This window comes from Podarcis melisellensis, assembly GCF_964234715.1.
Source record: "Podarcis melisellensis genome assembly, chromosome: 3".
NCBI classification, from domain to species: Eukaryota; Metazoa; Chordata; class Lepidosauria; order Squamata; family Lacertidae; genus Podarcis; species Podarcis melisellensis.
This window is the reverse complement of record NC_138530.1, coordinates 107,985,002-107,998,721: the sequence shown is the minus strand read 5'-3', so window position 1 is coordinate 107,998,721 and position 13,720 is coordinate 107,985,002. Positions and strand designations below refer to the sequence as shown.

The window sequence follows — 13,720 nt, the reverse complement described above, 5'->3', positions numbered from 1 at the left end:
GGTGGCGGCGCGACGGCAGCTGGAGGCCTCATTAGCTAAAATGGTTGGCGGTTTCAATCCCCACGACGGGGTGAGCTCCCGTTGCTCAGTCCCTGCTCCTGCCAACCTAGCAGTTCGAAAGCACGTCAGAGTGCAAGTGGATAAATAGGTACTGCTCCAGCGGAAGGTAAACGGCATTTCCGTGCGCTGCTCTGGTTCGCCAGAAGCGCCTCAGTCATGCTGGCCACATGACCCAGAAGCTGTACGCAGCTCCCTTGGCCAATAAAGCGAGATGAGTGCTGCAACCCCAGAGTCGGCCATGACTGGACTTAATGTTCAGGGGTCCCTTTATCTTTTAAGGTGTGAGATACTCAGTGGTGGCATCAGGGTGGGACTTTGGGACAGAGGCCCAGGACCCCACACCACAAAATGAGCAGTGGGGTCCTCAAATGTAATAGGGTTGGCTTTCCACATTTTAAAGTAAGGGAAGTACGTTACTGCATAAAGAGGGTGTGTGGTCATTAAATCCAGAGATGAAAAGTACCAAACTCTTCCACTGGAGATGCTGAATCTGTGTTGCCACTTGTAAATAATATCTGCCATTTACCCCAGATTCCCAATGCACACACATCAGTGCTTTCATTTAATAGCAACCCTTTCAAATCTAAGCTTGACATTACACCTATTTTGCAGATGGAGGCTCTAACTGACTACTTTTTCAATCATGACTTTAATGCCAAGTCCTGCATCATGTTACAGACCGATGAAGTCCCAGCAAATATTTTATCGTTATGGTAGTTTTTGCAATATGCAATTGCCGCACACCGTAACCATATATTATGAACGCTGTAATCTAATTGGTTAATTAACAAAAAGCCTGGGAGTTAATCTGATTTTTAAAATAAATAAATCAGTGGTTGACCACCCTAAATGCCACACAAATGTGACTGTGCTCAAATAAAAATGCTGTCATGATTTAGCATCTCGGTGATCTGTTTCCAATTGCTTTGGCATCCTGCAACACAGGAAATATTTGCTGTATTTCTATGCAGAGAACAACATTTTGGAAGATCTGTTAACTCTGCTATCACAGCAGGTGTTTTTAAAGGCCTCGTATTTTTCCAGCTGTACTCTCTGAGCAAAACAAATAAATAAAGTCAGCAACTGATCAGAAGAACTTCTCTCCAGATTCTGTCTCGCATATTGCTTTGTTTCGCTGTATAGAACAGAAGAAATGAAAAGTCAACTGAGTGTTTCTTAACATACAAATTTAGGAAGGCATAAACATTTAAGCTGGCAAGTTCAGTTAAGTGATGGCAATCTTACATGCCAAAGGGAGGGTTTTACTGAGCTTGCTATAAGCATCTGAAATGGCTCCACATGATCTAGATTGCACAGATCTGTTTGCAATGTCCTGGGAATATTCATGGGTAGATATGTTGGGGATCATGTAATGTTTTGCCTCAGTACTCTTCCCTCAACAAAAAGATGACTGATTTAGCACAGCCTGACCGCAGGCTAAGTGAGAAACGTTTTAGCCAATAACACACAGTAGTTGGGCCAAACTGCTGGGCTTGATAAACCATTTCACCCACAAGTGAAACCTGAAAAATGAAAGTTCCTGGTTCAAGACTAGAGTATTGCTAAGCATTTGTAGCAAATGTTGCGTTTGGACGCTCGAGAGACTACTAAACTTTCCACTGCCTGCCCTGAAGCAGGGAAATTCCATTACTGCTTCCCGACCTTGTATGTTTCTGCTAAGGAATCTAATACAGGCTGTTGTCAAAGATTAAGGATAAATGGACCTTTGGCCTAATCCACTGCAGCTGTTTTTATAACGACAAAAACAGTTGTTCATGAGGCCTTATCTGAGCCTGGTTCAACCATATAAATTATTTTGATGGCTAATCACTGAAACAAGATAACCTGGCTTATCTACTGCTGGAAACTTCAGAGCAGCCACAATTACTCAGTCCCTTCCTAGCAACTTTCACCCAACACTTGTTAGGTTTAAGTAATAAACATCTGGCCCAGTGTTTCCCAGTGCCTGTGCTGGATGGGAGTTATGGTCCAATCTATCTGGAGGGAACTGGGTTGGTGAAGATTGACCTAGAAGGATATAGGAACGGGTCTAAAAAGCCGCATAGCTTACCCTCCTTGAAATCTGATGGGAGGGCCTTCCACAGGGTGGGTGCCACCACCAAGAAGGCCCTCTGCCTGGTTCCCTGTAACCTCACAGGGAGGGAACCGCCAGAAGGCCCTTGGAGCTCAACAATGGGGGTGGAGACGCTACTTCAGGTATACTAACATTCAGCTGCTCCTGTCTCTCACCTAGGAGCAAGCTGATCCATAGTCACCTATGGGGGGGATTCCCTTGCCATCATCACATGCCCAAAGAAGAGACCCCAAAGGGATACTGTTGTAAACAAAATCTGCCCTTTTCCCCTTATGGGGTATTCAAGAGCCCATATAGAGTCCTTACGTGGGTTCCCTATTGGTAGGAGAAAATAACAGAGGCCAACCAGAGAATATTGAGAAGCAAAGCAGCTAGTAAGCCTGATCTTTATTAAACTGTTGCAACAGGGTGCTCCCCTCACACGCAGGACAGAGGAGGACCCAGAACAAAGGTGTGTCTGCCCTTATATAGACATTTTAAATTCCCTGTCCTGGAGCTCAAGACCACCCCTGCATACATCATACATACATCACAGAACCCAAGACCACCCCCCACAAACATCATACCTACATCACAGAAAAGGTGGTCTACAACAGAAATTTGAATGTTGTTTTTTTCCCTGTCTGCCAGGTTATCTGATAATGCCTTATCTGATTGCCTTTCCCAGTAGTCTGGCCATTCCTTTGAGATGGTGATTACCCAGTTCCTGAGACAATGGGAAGGTTCCCTGACCCCCTCCCTCCTTGCAGAGAAACATTTGGTCAGTTTGGGAGTCAAAATGGTTTCAGGACGGTCTTCCTGTGCTGCTCCAGACATGTGGTTTATATATTTATGTACGTGTTTGCTTGGTACATTTATGAACATTTGATGAGTGCCCAGAGTCGGTCACCACTGGACCTAATGGTCAGGGGTCCCTTTACCTTTTAAGACCTTAAAATTCTTATAACAATACTCACCTATTGGTTTGAGAAGTGCAAATCGGGTAGTTTCTCATTAAAATGCGAGCAAAATCAAATTTCTCCTTCACTTCTATTCCAGAAGACATCAGCCAAATCAGTGGAAAGAACTGATAATACCGTTTGTCCAGGACGGTGGTTTTGTGTTCTCTCGGAAAAGAAAATTTAATTGTAGCTGCAACTGAAGAAAGATGGGGAATTACAGGTCATCGTCTGAGGGCTAACCCCTCCCTCCCATTTTATTACTGCAATCTGAGCCTCATTGTTCATACCCCATATGCGAGAATTGCATAAAGACCCGAAGCCAGGACTCCTGCTGACGGGGATTTTACTTGGCTGTTGCATGAGCCCTTCTCTGCCAAGGCACCTCATGGCTGTCATGCAGCCCTTATGTTGAGCCTCTGGTGAGCACAGATGGGAGATGGAGCCAATTTACGCTATCCATTTAATTTAAATACCTGCTGTATGATTTTCCCATTTGTGGTTTATTATTTCGAAATGTTGCGAGATGCATGGGATAGAAAGCTGCCGTCAGAATGATAACATCTTCTACAACCCAAGTCGAGTGTGCAGCCAACGCTGCAAATAAGCCTTGTGGAAATTAGCTGGGAACAGTGATCCTTAGCTGCAACTTATTGAAATGGCCTTCTTTACCATTAAGGAGATCTGCATTCGCATTTGCTAAATGCAAATCGATTGCTCTAATTGGAAAGACGTGCCTATAGTGGGAAGCAACAAGGAAACAAACTTAATCTTCAAATTGCTGAAAAGAAAATTATGGACTGGGTGGTATCCAAGACTAGTATCCTACTCAGAGTAGACCCATTGGAATAGATGGACAGGACTAACTTAGGGCCATTAAGTTCACTGAGTCAACTCTGGGTAGGATTTGGTTGAGTACAGCACACTGTTTTTAATGCTACTTTGCAGTTTGGAGATTGCGGCCTAGGACCCTCGTACCTACGGGACTGCCTCTGCTAGTATGCCCCGCGGAGGACCTTAGGGTCCACAAATAAGAACACTTTGGAGGTCCCAAGCCGCAAGGTGGTTAGATTCGTCTCAACTAGGGCCAAGGCCTTTTCAGTACTGGCCCCGACTTGGTGGAACGCTCTGTCACAAGAGACTAGGGCCCTGCGGGACTTGACATCTTTTCGCAGGGTCTGCAAGGCAGAGCTGTTCCACCTGGTCTTTGGTTTGGACTCAGTCTGACCCTTATGTTTCCCTCCCCTTATGATTTTGATTTATGGGCTACTATTAAAATGAGGCTGCATTTTAAATTGTATTTTAACCCATATTTTAATAAACTGGTGTCCCCCCCCCATTATGTTTTATTGTAATTTTATTGGTGTTAGCCACCCTGAGCCCAGCTCTGGCTGGGGAGGGCAGGGTATAAATAAAAATTTATTGTTATTATAAAGATAAATATTGTTGTTGGTTTTTCCCAAAACAGGGGAATGTTCTCTTCAAATGCAACTTGTGTATCAAGTCCCCATGACCACCACGTTCCCTCAGGTGCAAATATCTAGACACAGCTTATTATAATAATAATTTATTATTTATACCCCACCCATCTGGCTGGGTTTCCCCAGCCACTCTGGGCGGCTTCCCAAAAAATATTAAAATACAGTAATCCATCAGACATTAAAAGCTTCCCTAAACAGGGCTGCCTTCAGATTTCTTCTAAAAGTCTGTTGTTGTTGTTCTCTTTGACATCTGGTGGGAGGGCGTTCCACAGGGATGGCGCCACTACTGAGAAGGCCCTCTGCCTGGTTCCCTGTAACTTGGCTTCTTGCAGTGAGGGAACCACCAGAAGACCCTCGGCGCTGGACCTCAGTGTCCGGGCAGAACAATGGGGGTGGAGATGCTCCTTCAGGTATACTAGACCGATGCCGTTTAGGGCTTTAAAAGTCAGCACCAACACTTTGAATTGTGCTCGGAAACGTACTGGGAGCTAATGTAGGTCTTTCAAGACCGGTGTTATGTGGTTTCAGTGGCTGCTCCCAGTCACCAGTCTAGCTGCTGCATTATTGGTTTGGGAATCAAATAAGGCCACAACTTTATTGGTTACGGATGTGAATGTTTGGCCGTAGGCATTCAGCTAAGCAACTGCATATGTCATTCCCATCCCATCCACTGGGAGTGTTTCTAAGGGTGAAGCCACTGGGGCGGGGGACGCCCTATAACCAAATCAGGGCATCCCCCAAGCAGTCCCCATTGGAGGAGTGGTATGGCCCTAGCCCTCATCTGGGCAGCAGAGAGGAGCCACTCCTCCTGGATTATTTTTACAGGATACCTTTTACAGGATACAGGCAGAGGCTAAAACCTTTCCTCCAACCAAGACTAGACTTACCCAATGCCTATCCACCTTACAAAGTTGTGACGATTGCCATGCGGTAGGCAAAAACCCAAATGGTGGAGCCAATTTGCCAGATGGGAAAACCTTCCTGCCTGGACCCTAAATCTGGCGACTGACATGGTCCATAGAAAGGCCATAAAAAAACCTAATCTGAGGGAGAACCGGTGTGGTGAAAGAGAGACTGAAAAGGCCCTGCATGCCAGGCATTTATCCCTGCCCTGGGCGTGGTGCCAAGTGCTACTACTGGTAAGTTGGCACCGTGCCCAGGGGAATGCCCCCAGTATTCCTGCCGCCGTTGGCCAGGAGGACGAATCTGGCTAGTTCACAGGGCCCACCTGCAATGCCGCCTATCCGAGGAGGGCAAACGGACTTATCTCACAACACAGTAAAAGGTAAAGGAACCCTGGCCATTATCTCTAGTCGTGGCTGACTCTGGGGTTGTGGCGCTCATCTCGCTTTATTGGCCAAGGGAGCCGGCGTACAGCTTCCGGGTCATGTGGCCAGCATGACTAAGCCACTTCTGGCAAAGTGCACAGCAGCGCACGGAAACGTCATTTATCTTCCCGCCAGAGCGGTACCTATTTATCTACTTGCACTTTGACATGCTTTCGAACTGCTAGGTTGGCAGGAGCAGGGACCGAGCAACGGGAACTCACCCAGTCATGGGGATTCGAACCACTGACCTTCTGATTGGCAAGTCCTAGGCTCTGTGGTTTAACCCACAGCGCCACCCGTGTCCCAACACAACACAGTAGTAAGGAACAAACACAGTCCGAAGACTTCAGAGCATGCCAGTCAAGCAGGGAAGGAAGCCTTCTTACATAGGAATCAATTAAACTTGAAACTATATTTAAACTATTGATTTTGCCCCAGTAAATTGACCCATTGGCTTCAACAGAACCCCTCTTTGCTGCGCATCATTTCTCAGAGATCAGCCCTTTGTTTTGTCAGACATGGACCAAAGGAATGGGTTAGATATTTCTGTTGCATGGCTGGCATTTTAATAGGAGAGCTTGCCTCTTGAAACCACCATGTATCTCTGATCCCTGACTTTGCATCCCATTCGGTTTCAATCTTTTCTTTTCTTCTCAGTTATTTGATATGAACATTTCATATTGGTTCATTAATTGATTTAGAAGGTGGACTTTAAATCAGAGTTGTTCATGTGCAAACAACATGCCCATAATCAATTATCTATTCTTATGCCAGGGAATCAATGAACAAGCTTCCTATTCTCAAATGGAATTTCTGCCACAGTTTTTACCGAGGTTACAATCTATGCATGTTCAATTAATATTGCATCTCCATCAGTTACTATCATTTCCACGTCCATTGACGAACCGTAAGGTAATGAATAGCTTTCGGTCAAATGAAAGCATGTGGGCTGTGTGTACTATTGCAAGCTAGAAGAAAAATAAAGTTACTTAAAGGAACAAGAAAGGACATGAGCAGATTCACTATCTGCTTCCTTAAGCAGGCAACAAGCCACAAACAAATACATACAATCAGTGCTTTTTTCTGGGGGGATGCATACCCCTAAACATTTTGTGAATCTTTGTACTTTTGACTATTTGCGTGTCGAGGTCCCCAGGTCCACCCCAATAACTCACACATCACACAGAATTTTTGTTTAACGTTTTTGGCATAATTTTGGCCACAACTTTATTAAAATACAAATTTGTGAGTGGTTGCTTAGGCATTGGTTGTGACTATCTGCCCCCACCATGGAGGACAGACTGACATTCCGCACGATGCGAAAGTCAGAATGGGAGAATACACTTGGGGGTTACGCGGAGCAGGGAACCTGCCCTCACCCCAAATGCAACCAGGCATTGGTTGCGACTATCTGCCCCCACCATGGGGGACAGACTGACATTCCGCACGATGCGAAAGTCAGAATGGGGGAATACACTTGGGGGTTACGCGGAGCAGGGAACCTGCCCTCACCCCAAATGCAACCAGGAGCTCATTGCTATGGCCCGAGCCCCCTTGACAGAGTGGACAAGCAATAGTTAGCCCCCAATTCCTTTAACGGAATCCCTTGCAGCAGCAGCATTAGAGGGGCAGGCACAGCCAATCCATGCCCCTCAACCAACCAAACTATAAACCAATGCCTAACCGCAACCTTACAAGTTGTGACGATTTGCTACGCAGTAGGCAAAAACCAAATGGCCCCAGCCAATCAGCCAGATGACAAAATTCCTACCAGGCCCCCACTCCAAAGCAGACGACCCCATGACAGGCATAGCAAGGTCAAAGCGAACAACCCTATTCTAGGGAGGGAGGGACGGGCAATCCGCTGCACGGGCGAAAAGACGAAGCCCTAGCCTCGTGCAAGGAGTTTTAGCATTTCTGGCTGTCAATCAATAAATGGCAACATCAATTTCTTCCCAACAACAAGGGAAGCCCCAATCGCATCAGTGGCCAATGATCAGTTAGCCCGCCCCCAACTTTGGAGTGTCCTGGCGGCCCCCACCGCAACACGTGCTCTCCATGAAGGAGAACACGCTTTACTGTATTTTTCCTGATTTGAACTATAAAATGGCGATTTTCCTGAGTCAAAATGAGAGTACCCCTAAACTTTTTTTTTAAGGAAAAAAGTACCGCATACAATTGCACATGAGGTAAAAAAAAAAGTTTTACATATTTTTTATTAAATTTTCTTTTTTACAATTTAGAATATTCATTTAAACAACTTTAAAATATCAGTGACTTCCATTCTTCTCTTTCCATGGTTCATTTTGCATATCATAAATCCCTGCATAGTTTACATAAAGTAGACCAGGGGTCAGCAAACTTTTTCAATAGAGTGCCGGTCCACTGTCCCTCAGACCTTGTGGGGGGCCGGACTATATTGTGGGGGGGGGGTATAAACGAATTCCTATGTCCCACAAATAGCCCAGAGATGCATTTTAAATAAAAGTATATATTTTACTCATGTAAAAACACCAGGTAGGCCCCACAAATAACCTAGAGATGCATTTTAAATAACATTCTACTCATGTAAAAACACACTGATTCCCAGACCATCCGTGGGCTGGATTTAGAAGGCGGCTCTGGCTCCCAGGCCTTGTTTGCCTACCCATGAACTAGACCATTCAGTATTCCATTATTACATCCATCAAAACATTTACACCATTGAGGAAGATTGGAAGAAATTTAAAGATTATTTACAGAAACATTGCAAAATTAACGAATGTTAAAATGATGACGGAATGAAATTAAGTGGTTTTAGCAGCAATGTTAAAAAGGAGTATGTAAAAATGGATTGTTAACAGGTGAAAATGCAAAGCTATATTATATTTAGATAAAGAATTAAGATAAAAACAAAGAGGGAAAGGATTTGCTGAAGTAATCATTTGAACTGGAACACAAAAAGGGAGGTGTGAGGAGGTCAGAGAAATATGTGAATGAAAGGCAAGACAGGGAAAGATGGATTTATTTTAAATGGTTTTTATTTTTTCTGTATTTTGTATCTTTTGTTTCTTTTTTCTATTTTTATTTCTTTTTTTACCTTTGTAACTCTTTTTGAAACCCTCATAAATATCATATTAAAAAAACAACATTTACACTATTGAATTTATCTTTATGCTGCCACCGTTTTCAAGTGTACACAATCCCCCCCATATATTCAATAAACATTTTCCAATCTTCTCTAAAACGTATGTCCTTCTTGTTCTCTTAGTCTATGTTAGGTCTGCAAGCTGCACATACTGTATTCCATCAGTTTAAGTCGCCTACGTGAGGTCAAATTTCACAGAGAGAATCTGTATTCCAAGAGCTAAACGTTTCAGCAGTACAGTCGTACCTTGAATCTCAAATACCTTGGCTACCAAACAAATTGGCTCCCGAACGATTGAAACCCCGAAGTGAGTGTTCCAGTTTTTGAACGATTTTTGGAAGCCAAATGTCTGCCACGGCTTCCATGGCTTCTGATTGGCTACAGGAGCCAATCAGAAGCCACACTTTGGTTTCCAAATGTTTTGGAAGTCGAATGGACTTGGATTCCACTCGACTTCCAGGGTCCGACTGTATATTTCTTCCACCTTCCCTATCAAAACTAACACTGTTTCCATTGACGACGCCATTTTTTTACACTAGCGGACATGTTCATATGAAAGTTAGATTTCGTTCTATTTAAGCATTGTTACCTGCCCCTCAATGAGAGGGCATGAAATTGGTTAAAAATGTAAGCAAACAGAAGGACCCTAATGACAGAGGGAATCTCACCCGAGGGATAAAACTAAGTGAAGCTGTAATGGGTAAGTGACTGAAGCCAACAGAAGGACAGTCTGCTTGGCTCCCCAGAGATGCAGCCCAGCTGTATTTGTGCCTGGGACTAATAGGCAATTGGAGGAAATGTTGCTGTAAGCTTTGAACTGCGAATCCCCAGAAGGATAATTCAGCCTGGCTGTCTTGTTGTCATGGTGACAAAAAAGTACCACTATTTATTTTAATGTTACCTTATGCTGCTTGTCAGGGAATGAAAGGGGACTGCTGTATATAATAGTTAAAGGGCACAACATACTTGCAGCGGTGACTCCCAGGCATTCGGATTAAAAACCCATTTGCAAAGCTTGACAGCTGGGAGCAGGTTTCCCCAACTTCCCTCCAGATGTGAGACTCCTGACCTTTGCAAGTTCTTCCAATGGCCGGGGAGGCTAAGCTGTGGTCCTCCAGATGTTGCTGGACTACAACTCCCATCATCCTATGATCATGGGCCATGCTGCCTGGGGCTGATGGAAGTTGGAGTCCAATAACATCTGGAAGGCACCAGGCTGGGAAAGACTGGCCAATCAACTTGGGTCCAGATTGCAAGTGGCTGCCATTTGCCCTGTGAAGGAAGTTGCTATTAGATTCTTAACCCATGCCATAATATAATAGGGAAATCTCTGCTGGGGTTTGGCTTTTGCTGCCCAACTCCCCATGAAGTTTGGAAACTTCAACTAGTGCAGAATTCAGCAGCCAGGTTGCTCAACAGAGCAAGATGATTTCAGCTTATTACACCAATCCTGGTCCGACTGCACTGGCCACCAGTTAGTTTCTGGGCTGAATTCAAAGTGCTGCTTTTGACCTATAAAGACTTAAATGGCTCAGGACAGCAATACCTCAAGGACTACCTCTTTCCATATGAACTTGACCCTGAGATCATCTTCTGAGGCCCTCCTTCATGTGTCTCGTCTTCAAGAGGTCTGGAGGGTGGCAACACGAGAACGGGCCTTCTCTGCAGTGGCTCCCCATCTGTGGAATGCTCTCCCTGTGGAAGTTCTCCTGGTGCCTTCATCATACACCTTTAGGCGCCAGACAAAAATGTTCCTTTTTAATGAGGCCTTTGGTTGATCTGATTGACATCCTATGCCCTTTTAAAATATGGCTCTCTTTTGGGGGGCGGGTATTGGGTTGTGATTTTTATTTTAATTATATATATTTGTGCTTTTATATTTTGATTTTGTTCTGTGAACTGCCCTGAGACGTCTGATTATAGGGCAATATATAAATTCAATAAATAAACCAAATAAAAATAAATTTTGGAAGGTCCTTATTTCTCTAACCAGTGGCAGTCTCCAGAGTCTACTTTTGCATTCCCAGGCCAAGAGGCATTGGGAGTTCAGTGTTCTTCTAGAAACAAGCTTCCCTCTCTGGCCGATGGATGGGACCAGACTGTTCTTCCTGGAAAAGAGAGAGAAACAGTGGACAATCTACCAGTCAATCTCTTTGATCTGGCCAGTGGCAGAAGCCAGAGTGTGCTCCTCTTTGATTCTGTAGCTTCAAGATACCTGGTGGTTGGAGCAGTTATCTTTCTTGTATGGAGAAGGAAAGCAAACTCCTGGCAACTACTCTTTCTCTTGCTGACGGCTGGGTCCAGGGTGTTCTTCCTGGAAGAGAGAGTGCATGTGATTGGGTCTGTTGGGATTTGGTAGTCCAATCCATCAAGATCCAGAGGGACAATGGCTTCCCATCTTTTTTAGTCCTCTTCTGTGATGCTTTAAAGCCCTATGTGGCCTAGGACCCTCGTACCCACGGGATCACCTCTCCTGGTATGTCCCACGGAGGATTTTACGGTCTTTAAATAAAAACATCTTGGAGGTCCCGGGCCACAGGGAGGTTAGGCTGGCCTCAACCAGAGCCAGAGCTTTTTCGGCCGTGGCCCCGATCTGGTGGAACACTCTGTCACAAGAACCTAGGGCCCTGCAGAACTTGACATCTTTCTGCAGGGCCTGCAAGACAGAGCTGTTCCACCAGGCCTTTGGCCAAGGCACAGTCTGACCCCCTCCTTCGGTAATCCTCATAGAACTCTACCCCAATGGTTGCCATTAATTTGATTCTGAATTGATTTTAGAGTAAATTGATTTTAGAATGTATTTAAATTAATTGATTGTGATTTTATGTGAACTGTGTTATTTTTACTGTTGTTAGCCACTCTGAGCCCGGCTTTGGCTGGGGAGGGCGGGATATAAATAAATTATTATTATTATTATTATTATTATTATTATTATTATTATGTGGGAAAGTTGGTGACTGCTTTTGCTCAGCTGATGAAACTGAATGAAATATTGTAATTTGAGCATGCTTTATCAACGAACCTCTTCTTCCATCTGTACACAAGCAGTGCAAAGGATACTTAGGTACCACTGTCACTGAAAGGGATGCCCTCTTCCAAGTGTACACTATGGAACACCAACATGAGTTATAAAGGTTATATAATTATATCTAGAGTTCCCAACTTTTGAGGTTGGGGGGTCAAGTTTTCCTGTACACATTTAGCTGCTAAGGGACTCACTTCTCCATTTTGTCAGCCCATCCTGCAGTTTAAACAGTCCACATGCAAGATCTGTTCAGGGTCCGTCTATCCTTCATCTGCCCTACTTTAACATCACTGTTCATTTGATATGGTAGAAAGTTGAGCCTTGGTAGAAAGCACATCTAAAGTTGTCTGCAAGGTTGAGCTTCATTCTAGTCCAAAATGAAAGCCCTGATCTCGCTCTTGCAATCAGGAATTCTTTCAGACAAACGTGAAATAATCACTTTTGAGTACTGCACACCTGAAACCTCCCCTTCAAACTTACTTAATTAATTGAAATAATATTTCTGTGATAACAGTGATCTCAATCAAAGGGGTATCTGGGGCCAGTTATTTTGACACCCAGTAAAAGATCTGTCAGGCTGGCAACTGTAAATGTAAAGGACCCCTGGATGGCTAAGTCCAGTCAAAGGTGACTATGGGGTTGCAGCGCTCATCTCGCTTTCAAGCTGAGGGAGCTGGCATTTGTCAGACAGCTTTCTGGGTCATAAGCTTCTGGCGCAACAGAACACCATGAACGCCATTTACCTTTCCGCCGCAGCGGTACCTATTTATCTACTTGCACTGGTGTGCTTTCAAACTGCTAGGTTGGTAGGAGCTGGGAAAGAGCAACGTGTGCTCACCCCGTGATGGGGATTTGAACTGCCGACCTTCCAATTGGCAAGTTCAAGAGGCTCTGTGGTTTAGACCTGCCACCTGCGTTCCTTTTGGCAACTGTATGTTAAATATATTTTGGTATAGCAAGTGCCTTATGTGACTGAGTCGTTCACCACCTACCACTTTGTCAGCACAGTTGGCCAAGCATTTGAGGATTCATAGCTATAACAGTCATAGCATCCTTTTCTTTGCAGGGGTTCTGTAAGCAATCCCTCCTCTTGCTGGGAAATTCAGATGCAATCACATTGAAAGTATATGCTCTAAGTTCAAACTACCAAACAGCAGCAGTGAATCACTTGCTTTGCTGCATTGACCGACTGATGAATTCCTAGCCATAAAAAGTGTCCCCAATGCAGTGCAACTCTATTGCATATTTACTCAGAAGTAAGTCCTGCTGGGCTCAATGAGAATTATGCAATGTGTACACAGGAGTGGGAGCCTTAACCATTTTACTCTCTGATGAGGACTCTCTGCAGAATGATTATCTCTGAAAGCAGATAATGATGTTGTCCAAGGTGCTAAAAGGGTTGAAATTGATTTCCTGGGATATTTGCTTTATTCCTTTCTTTGCTTCCACCCCTCCATCTCCAAGAGGAAGGTCAACTGTCAATATTCACTTCTTGAGATGTTTGTCCCTATTTTCACCTGTTGCTGCTCAAAACTAAAAATTAATTATTTTTTGTTTCTTTGGTTGTTGTTTTTTAAAAAACCCTTCACCCAAATGTTGGAGCGGGGGCTACAACAATTTTAGAAAGACAGTCTAAAATTACAGTAAAATCATAATAAGAGCCGCA

The 13,720-nt window shown here is 44.3% G+C and overlaps 1 long non-coding RNA gene across 1 annotated transcript; it reads right to left on the bottom strand.

The window, feature by feature from the left end:
* Nucleotides 1-671: 671 nt before the first annotated feature.
* On the bottom strand, nucleotides 672-11,314 carry LOC309367403. Its single transcript, XR_014167138.1, has 3 exons — nucleotides 11,245-11,314; nucleotides 11,020-11,137; nucleotides 672-1,195 (listed from the first exon to the last, which is right to left on the bottom strand). It is a non-coding gene; the product is annotated as an uncharacterized lncRNA (long non-coding RNA).
* Between the last annotated feature and the right edge of the window lie 2,406 nt (nucleotides 11,315-13,720).